An 8,804-nucleotide genomic window follows, 5' to 3' on the forward strand; every position below is an offset into this window, starting at 1 on the left:
TAAATGTAATCCATTGTTTAGGCTTGTCATCAATTCAAGCATTACATTATGGGGAAGGAAAGGGTCATCCACATAGACCACTGACCCCTGCAGTTCATACAAACACAAGGGAATTTGGAGAACGATCACCATCAGAAATGGTCCACCTACCTACAAGAGCTCCATTTGAGCATTAAGTATAAGAAGGGAAACACCAATAATGTCACTAATTTCCCCAGCCAACCACCAGTCATGGCACTGATCACTGTGCTCGACCCCTATGGGCATGAGACTTTGAGGTGGTCGCATCTTTACTAGAGCAATCCAAAATTTGACAACACATACCAGACACTCCTGGAAGGGAAGCAAGCTCCAAATTTTCACCTTCAGGATGCATTGTTATGCCACCTGGGACACATCTGTATTCGTTCAAGATAGCGCGGAAAGATGATTTGGGAGGTACACTACAGTCGGGTTGTTGGACATTTTGGAGTGGAGAAAACATTGGTGGTATTGCAAAAGTATTTGTATTGGCTGAAACATCGTCAAGAGGTTGGGAAGTACATTAGATCCTGCACTGTCTGCACGATCGCCAAACCAACCATCAAGAAGCAAGGTCTATATGCTCCTCTACCTACTCCTAGTCGGTCTTGGGAATTTATCTCCATGGTTTGGGCCTTCCTTCTACTAAGCATGACAAAGATTGTGTTTTCATGGTCATCAAAAGATTCTCTAAGATGGCCATCATGGCAGCTTGCAAGAAGAGTATCACAACAAAAGCCACTACTAAGCTCTTCTTTGCACGATTGTGGGTACAGTTTGGGATCCCATAGTCCATTGTCTCAGATTGGGACAGCATATTCCTGAGTGAATTTTGGTCAAGTCTTTGGTCGATGCTGGATACAAAACTTACTAAGTCCACTGCTTTCCATTCCCAAACTTATGGCCAAACAGATGTTGTCAACAAGATGATCGTACACATTTTGTGCATGTGCAACTTGAAGCATCCACGCATGTGGGATGAATGTCTCCCATATATCAAGCATAACTACAACAAAGCTCTGCACATCTCAACGGGCCACGACCCTTTCACATAGGGATGGTACTTCATCCATTATGTCCCATTGATGTGGCCATACCATTTGTAGCCACTCGGGCAGATTCAGCTCATGTCCATTCCAAAACTGACTGGACTAATAACTCCATTGAGCACATTAAAAACATATGCCAGTAGGTCCATGAAATATTTGATAGCTCTAATTCCATGGACAATCAATGCCATGATCAACATCAGGTGTTGCACAAGTTCCAAGTGGGTGAAAATGTTTGGCTACATTTGCAGAAGGAGCGCCTCATTGGACCCCATCTCAAGCTTCGCCTACTCTGACATGGGCCATACACCATCACCAAGGTTGTAGGGGACAATGCCTTTGAGCTCATCATTCCACCATTCCTTGGTCTACACCCAGTGTTCAATGTAGACTGCCTTTGGCCATACTTTCCACCATTACTGGACACATCTAATATTGCAGAAAAAATCACACCAATAGAGCTAAACCCAGACTGCATGGAACATGCCACAACTAATCAAATCATGGAAACACATATCAAGAACTCTTTCTACCAGAATATCCAACTTTATCGGGTTGTCAAAGCTCGCCATCTCTTGCACCATGGCAAGTGGCTCACCAAGGACCGAGTTCAACAGAAGTTTCCCCGTCTCATGGAGGCACTCAATGCAATGGGGACCATTGCTTCCTAAGGGGGGAGGAATGATCCAGGCGGATATTGGTGGCCAACCTCTTATTCCACTTGTACCCCCAACACTGTCTCTTTTAGTTTTTCAGTTTCCTTAATTGTAGCATAGTTTACTATTTTTGGCAATTTTTCGGGTCCTAAACTTTTGAAGCCGTTTGAGGCTCTAAATAACGTTTTTAGCGAAAACTAAGAGATTGAAAGAGACTCTAATGAGCTTACTAGATTTTTTTTGGTGTACTCTTCAAGATCTTCAAAATGGGGTATCATGATAGCCAAATGAAGGTCAGATGCTAAATTTACCACCCTGAGAATTTGATGTACCAATTTACCCAAACAGGGCCCACAGTTTTTGTATTTCATCTCCCAGGGTTAGGTTTCTGTATGTTTAGGGTTTTCCATTATTTCTAAAAAATAAATAGGCCTTGGAGTCTCATTGTAACATAGCTCATAGGCATGTAGCCACCACACCTTTTCTCAGAGATAAGCTACCATCGCCCGAGCTAGTTTATTTCCATTATGTTTCTAAGCATAGTTCAGTATTTTTCTATTAATGAAATGAAGTATTTTTCTATTGCATCTCTTTATTTATGATTATATATGTGATTTTTTGCATTCTTTTTTAAGTTTAGATCATGGACACCTTATGGCTATTGGCTAAAAAAGCTCTATGTCAATGCATCTTTTGTAACAATTAAATAGAAACTAATACAATTAAGATTGTAACTAGTATTGTTGTTACTGCAAATACCATAGTTAATGATGCATTTGGGATTACTCTCCCCTATTTCTCTTACTGTTGAGATTATGCCCACTTCTCTTGAGGATCCTAACAATCAACACTTTTCCCTCTAAGGTCATGCATCCACAACTAGGGACTACTACTAAAAACAATACCAATTATACCAAGAAATTGATACAAAATTAGATAGTTCACTAGGCAAACTTCCATTCCTTTTCATGTTGGCATTATGAGACAAGTGTTGTCCTTGATGGAAAATCACACAGATGACAGATCATAGTGCAACAGGTCAGTAGTAAGGAATTGATGATCAGACTACAAGAATGAAGAGAGAAAAGTGTATATGCAAATTCACTAATACAAAGACACGTATACACGCGCTATTGATGACCAAAAGTTGCGTATACGTATGCACGCACATTCATGCATGGAAAAGCACGTACATGTGAAACAACTTATGTTTGGTCCATGGTATTTAGTCTGACATATGTTGAACCTATGGTTTTGGTCCTTGGTATTGCATACAAAGTGTTGAACCCTGGTATTGGGTCCCTAGTATTGGTTCTCAATGGTTTTGGACCATGGTATTGAATAAGGCCTAACGCTATAAAAGGACAAGAAGATCATTAGGCAAGGGTATTGAAAAAGTCTTGAATATTTGATGAAGTATGAGATCTAGTATGCAGATTATGGGTTCATGATGCTTTGCTAAGCAGGAATCTCAGCAGTTGATGGAGAACAAGATCTAAGGATAGATCGGGATCTAATGGCTTGGAATGAGTCATCTCTATACGGTTTGATATTATTTACTTTAGATCTGTATACCAACGCATGTAATGTTCTATAAATGTTATGGGTATGACTGATGTCTGGAACAGCTGCAAAGTTATAGATCTGTACGCGGGTTGGCTTTGGTGAAAGCGCGTATGTACGCGGGTTTGGTTCGTCATAGTAGTGTATACATTATGATATATGATATTTGAAGTTGTAGTTGGATCTGGTTATTGTTGCAGAGTTTTGTTGTCCGTTCTATGTTCTGGTGACTATGTTGTTGATAGGGTTTTAGTGTTTCAGTGATTCAGAGATTGATGATGTTAGTATTGATTGATTTTGTGATATTGATGGGTCCAGTATCAAAATTGGATGAAACATTGCCTTTCAAATTATGATGTTGTATTCCATGAGTATCCAAACTAAAAATTTATGAAACGTGGTACCTGGAGGAAGAAAGAGAAGGTTGTAGCCTTCTGTAGGTCAGCACCTACGTACTAGTACATCAGCTAGTACAAGAGCTAAGGGAGTGGTAGCTCCCTTCTAGTAGCAGCTGGAAAACGATTAAAGATTGGAGCATTTCAGTAGGCCGGAACCTACGTACTAGTAAATGGATTGGATAGTACAAGAGCTAAGGGGTTTGTAGCTCCCTTCCAGGAGTGTCTGGAGAACGAGAGAAGGTTGTAGCCTTCTGCAGGTAGAAGCCTATGTACTAGTATAAGACTGCACTAGTACAGAATTATTGTAAAAGAAGTTTCCTGTTAAAAGAAGATAGAGACGACTTGCAGCAGGTGGTTTTCACCCACATTTGGTTTCCACCTTATATCATGGTGTTCATGTGTGCTTCTTGTGTGTGATGATCTGTTCCATTTTACTGCTTCTGTTTACTATTCATATGGTTAATAATGTTCTGATGCACTCATTAAGGATCAACTAACTGAATCATAAGTTTACTGGATATTCGGTGGTTGCAGTTGCGTATACACGTGGTTTGCCTTAACTGAAGTAGCGTATATGAATCTTAATATGGAAATGAAAAAGTTATATTGATTTGATAATACTGATTCACCCCCCCCCCCCCTCAGTATTATTTCCAACAATTGGTATCAGAGCAGGTCCTTTGGTAGAAGCTTGATTGCTTGAAGGAGATCCGTAGATCAATGGGAAAGAAGCTTAAGAAGAAGGCTCCTAAGAAGAAGAAGAACTATGACAGTGGGAGAATCAATTGGGGAATATGTGGAAGAAGCTCATCAAATTCAGAATCACTTCAGAATGAAGATGAACAAGCAAAAGAACTATCAGGTATGAATTTGTTATCCTCTGGTGATACACCTATTTATACATTTGAAGAAGATGAAAGCGATAGCGAAACAACTGAATTTGCTTTTATGGGTGAGCAAGAGAGATATCAAATAGAGGCAATATTTAAAAAGCTTACAGACAAAATTAGGCATCAACAAGATCTATTGAACAAAAGGGAATGTGTCTTCAAAGAAGAAGCTACCAAACTAAAAGCTCAACTAGAGGAAGGAAACAAGGTAAGAAAGTTATTTAAGGACAAGGAAGATCAATGTCAAAAGTTGTAGGATGAAGTGACATCATTAAAAAATGAAGTCAATGAAAGGAGCACAACAATCAAGAAACTCAGAGATAGATCCAGTTACTATGAAAGTCTTGAAGCTAATATTCTCTCACTAAAAGAAGATCTTGAAGAATCAAATAAGCAGAATAAAGAACTACTCCAAGCTCTTGAAAAACAAGAAAACAAAGTTCTTGAACTAAGACATCAGTTGGAAGAAGGAAGAAAAGTTGAAGGAATCATGAAGAATTGGTATCTTGAAAAGGAAGAGCAACATCAGGTTGAGGTAAATATTCTAAATGAAAAATTAGAAGAAAAGGATAAGCGCTTATGATTTCAAGATAGTACTAAGATTTTGGATGATATTCTTAGTAATCAAAGGTCGCCTGCTATCAAAACTGGTCTTGGTTTTCATGAATCTATTGAAGGTGAATCTAGTTCACAAAGTAAGACAAGGAACTCTAATGCAAAATATGAAATGCCTCACAAGGAGATGAGAGGTCAACCCCATCAACAACCAAGGAAAGAAATTCTTCAAAGAAAATCTTTTACTCCTCCAATGAATAATTTTGAATGTTGTGTATGTCATAATCTTGGACATGTTGCAGCCAGATGTCGAAGTAGAATGGTTCAAGACCATCACAAAGAAAGAACATCACGTTCCAAGTACTTTAAGGGATATTTCTTTTCTTGCAATATGTTTGGTCACAGAGCTGTTGATTTCTACAAAAGAAATATGAAACATGTGAGATGTTATGCATGTAACAAGCTTGGACATATAGCTAATAATTGCAAGAACAAAGCACGAGCACCATACCAAAAGGAGAAAACATCATCACACTTGAAGATATGGAAGAAGAAGGAAGTACTATCAGAAAGAGGTGGCACAGCACAATATAAAGACATAACAAACTCAGAGGGAGTTGAAAGTGTAAAACTTCAGTGTCCTAAATCTCATACGCAAGTTTCATAAAGGGAAGTCGCGTATATACGCAAGTTAGTTAATTCACAGTCGCGTATATGTTAGTTTGAGGAAAAGCAGTAAGGACAGGCTCAGAAAAAGGGTCTGATATGATTCAGTCCATTATTTTCTCTGTTTGATAATGATTACAATCTGCTGATGATGTGTGTAAATGTTTTGACACTTGTAAGATGTTTTAAACTATTATTGATCTTAAATTAATGATGATGATGCCTTGATACTTCTTGCTGATATATGCATGATCAGATCTGACAATGAACAGATGGCACAGGTTCAGGGGGAGCATATTCTTTTAATAATGCATTTTTGGCATTATGGTTAGTAGTTCTTGGTGATGATGCTTATATGGCTAAATGATATATCTTGCTATGATATGGTTATGAGTTGTCCATGACAAAATCTCATATGATTCTTGGGGTTACATAGTTGATGTTCAGATCAGATTTGTGGTTGATTCTCTGATGATGCATATATGGTTCTTACTTCATAAGGATAAGGAAAAATACAAAGCTTGAATACACATCTTCATTATTTGATGATAAGTCACTCATATGCTGCTGTCGTCATAAGCATAAAGATCATATAATACAGTTATGATACAAGATTCCTATAGTTCTTGGTGCTCATGTGGATGAGGATTCTTGCTGTTAATGATATCAAGAAGTCTGGACAAATGATCTTAAGCTCAAGATACATAGTTGTAGATACATGAATGATTACTAAAAGTTGCATTGTTGGAGACATGATGATGATGATGTTCTTACCTATATGATGATAGGTTGATACTTACATATGTTCCCAAGTGATGATACTTGAATCATGTAGATCTTGATGATGATGAGATGAATATGGTGTGAATGATTTTATGATGATGAGTTGATATCTATATGCAGACATACCTTGTTACAGGACAGTTACAGGTTGCTAATCTGGAAGTGGTTGTACGCGAGTTTTATAAGGGACATCCACGTATATACGCATGTTTATGTGGATATAGTCACGTATATTTTGGAAATCAATGGGCCAGACTCAGAATGAGAAAAGTCTGTTATGGGTCTAACAGAGACCATCTGGAACAGGTGCAGAGGGAGAACATGATTGCTGGTCTAGATGTTGTTGACAGATGCTTATGGAGCAGATCATACATTGTGTATGATAGTTTCTGATGACTATCATGGTCTTATTTAGATGTTTGGTCTCATGTAAAGGTCATATCAAGACTCATGATGTAATAGTGTGTCTCTATCTATTGTAGTCATTTGATGAAATCTCTTTTGGTCATATGATGTAATTTGTACCCCCACTATGCATAGGAAGGATGATGAAATATTTAAGTCATGTATTTCTTTTATTATCAAGGTCATGTAACTGCCTATGTTGGTTTCCCCACTATGCCTAGGATGGATGATGTTATACTCTTGTGTTATCATGTGTAAACCTTGATATATCCCCACTGAGTTGGGAGATGGATGTATGTATGAGTCCTTAGTGATAGGAAGGTCATTTATGATAGAGTCATGTTCTTCTTGTAGAACATCTTTTTGCAGACATTGCTTACAGTCAGGGGGAGCATGAACAACACACTTCAGTAGAGCGGAGACTTCAACATGTACTCAGAGGGAGCATGGTCAGATTGGTACACCTTGGCATATACAAAGAGGGAGCTCATTCAGAGATTTCAACAGGCACTCAGGGGGAGTATGGACAATGGAATGTTTATCAAGGAAAGAGAATATCTTGGTCTGTCATTTGCCCTTGATGTCAAAGGGGGAGAGTGATTTGGTGTTGTTGCCATCAAGTCCAAAGGGGGAGATTGTTGGTAGTATGATGCATGTGTTGTACTTGATGGAAACCCACTCGTAGAAGAACATCTCACTTATTTATAACTAGATGAATCTACAGAATAGATATCAGATGTGACTGAATGCATGGGATGCAGGACAACTCAAAGGAATCAGATGACAGTTCTTAGTATGACAAGTTAGCTTTGCCATCAAGTCCAAAGGGGGAGATTGTTGGCATTATGAGACAAGTGTTGTCCTTGATGGAAAATCACATAGATGACAGATCATAGTGCACCAGGTCAATAGCAAGGAATTGATGATCAGACTACAAGAATGAAGAGAGAAAAGTATATACGCAGGTTCACTAATACAAAGGTGTGTATACACGCGCTATTGATGACCAAAAGTCACGTATACATATGCACGCACATTCATGCATGGAAAAGCACATACATGTGAAACATCTTATGTTTGGTCCATGGTATTTAGTCTGACATATGTTGAACCTATGATTTTGGTCCTTGGTATTTCATACAAAGTGTTGAACCCTGGTATTGGGTCCGTAGTATTGGTTCTCAATGGTTTTGGACCATGGTATTGAATAAGGCCTAAGACTATAAAAGGAGAAGAAGTTCATTAGGCAAGGGTATTGAGAAAGTCTTGAATATTTGATGAAGTATGAGATCTAGTATGCAGATTATGGATTCATGATGCTTTGCTAAGGAGGAATCTCAGCGGTTTATGGAGAACAAGATCTAAGGATAGATCATGATGTAATGGCTTGGAATGAATCATATCTATACGATTTGATCTTGTTTACTTTAGATCTATATACTGATGCATGTAATGTTCTGTAAATGTTATGGGTATGACTGATGTCTGGAACAGCTGCAAAGTTATAGATCTATACGCGGGTTGGCTTTGGTGAAAGCACGTATGTACGTGGGTTTCGTTCGTCATAGTAGCATATACATTATGATATATGATATTTGAAGTTGCAGTTGGATCTGGTTATTGTTGCAGAGTTCTGTTGTCTGTTCTGTGTTCTGGTGACTGTGTTGTTGACAGGGTTTCAGTGTTTCAGTGATTCAGAGATTGATGATGTTAGTATTGATTGATTTTGTGATTTTTATGGGTCCAGTATGAAAATTGGATGAAACATGGCCTTTCAGATTATGATGTTGTGTTCCATGAGTATCTAGTCTAAAAATT

The sequence above is a fragment of the Pinus tabuliformis genome, chromosome 9, assembly GCF_031772625.1.
Source record: "Pinus tabuliformis cultivar Carrire ecotype Pingquan chromosome 9, CPIR1, whole genome shotgun sequence".
Taxonomy (NCBI): domain Eukaryota; kingdom Viridiplantae; phylum Streptophyta; class Pinopsida; order Pinales; family Pinaceae; genus Pinus; species Pinus tabuliformis.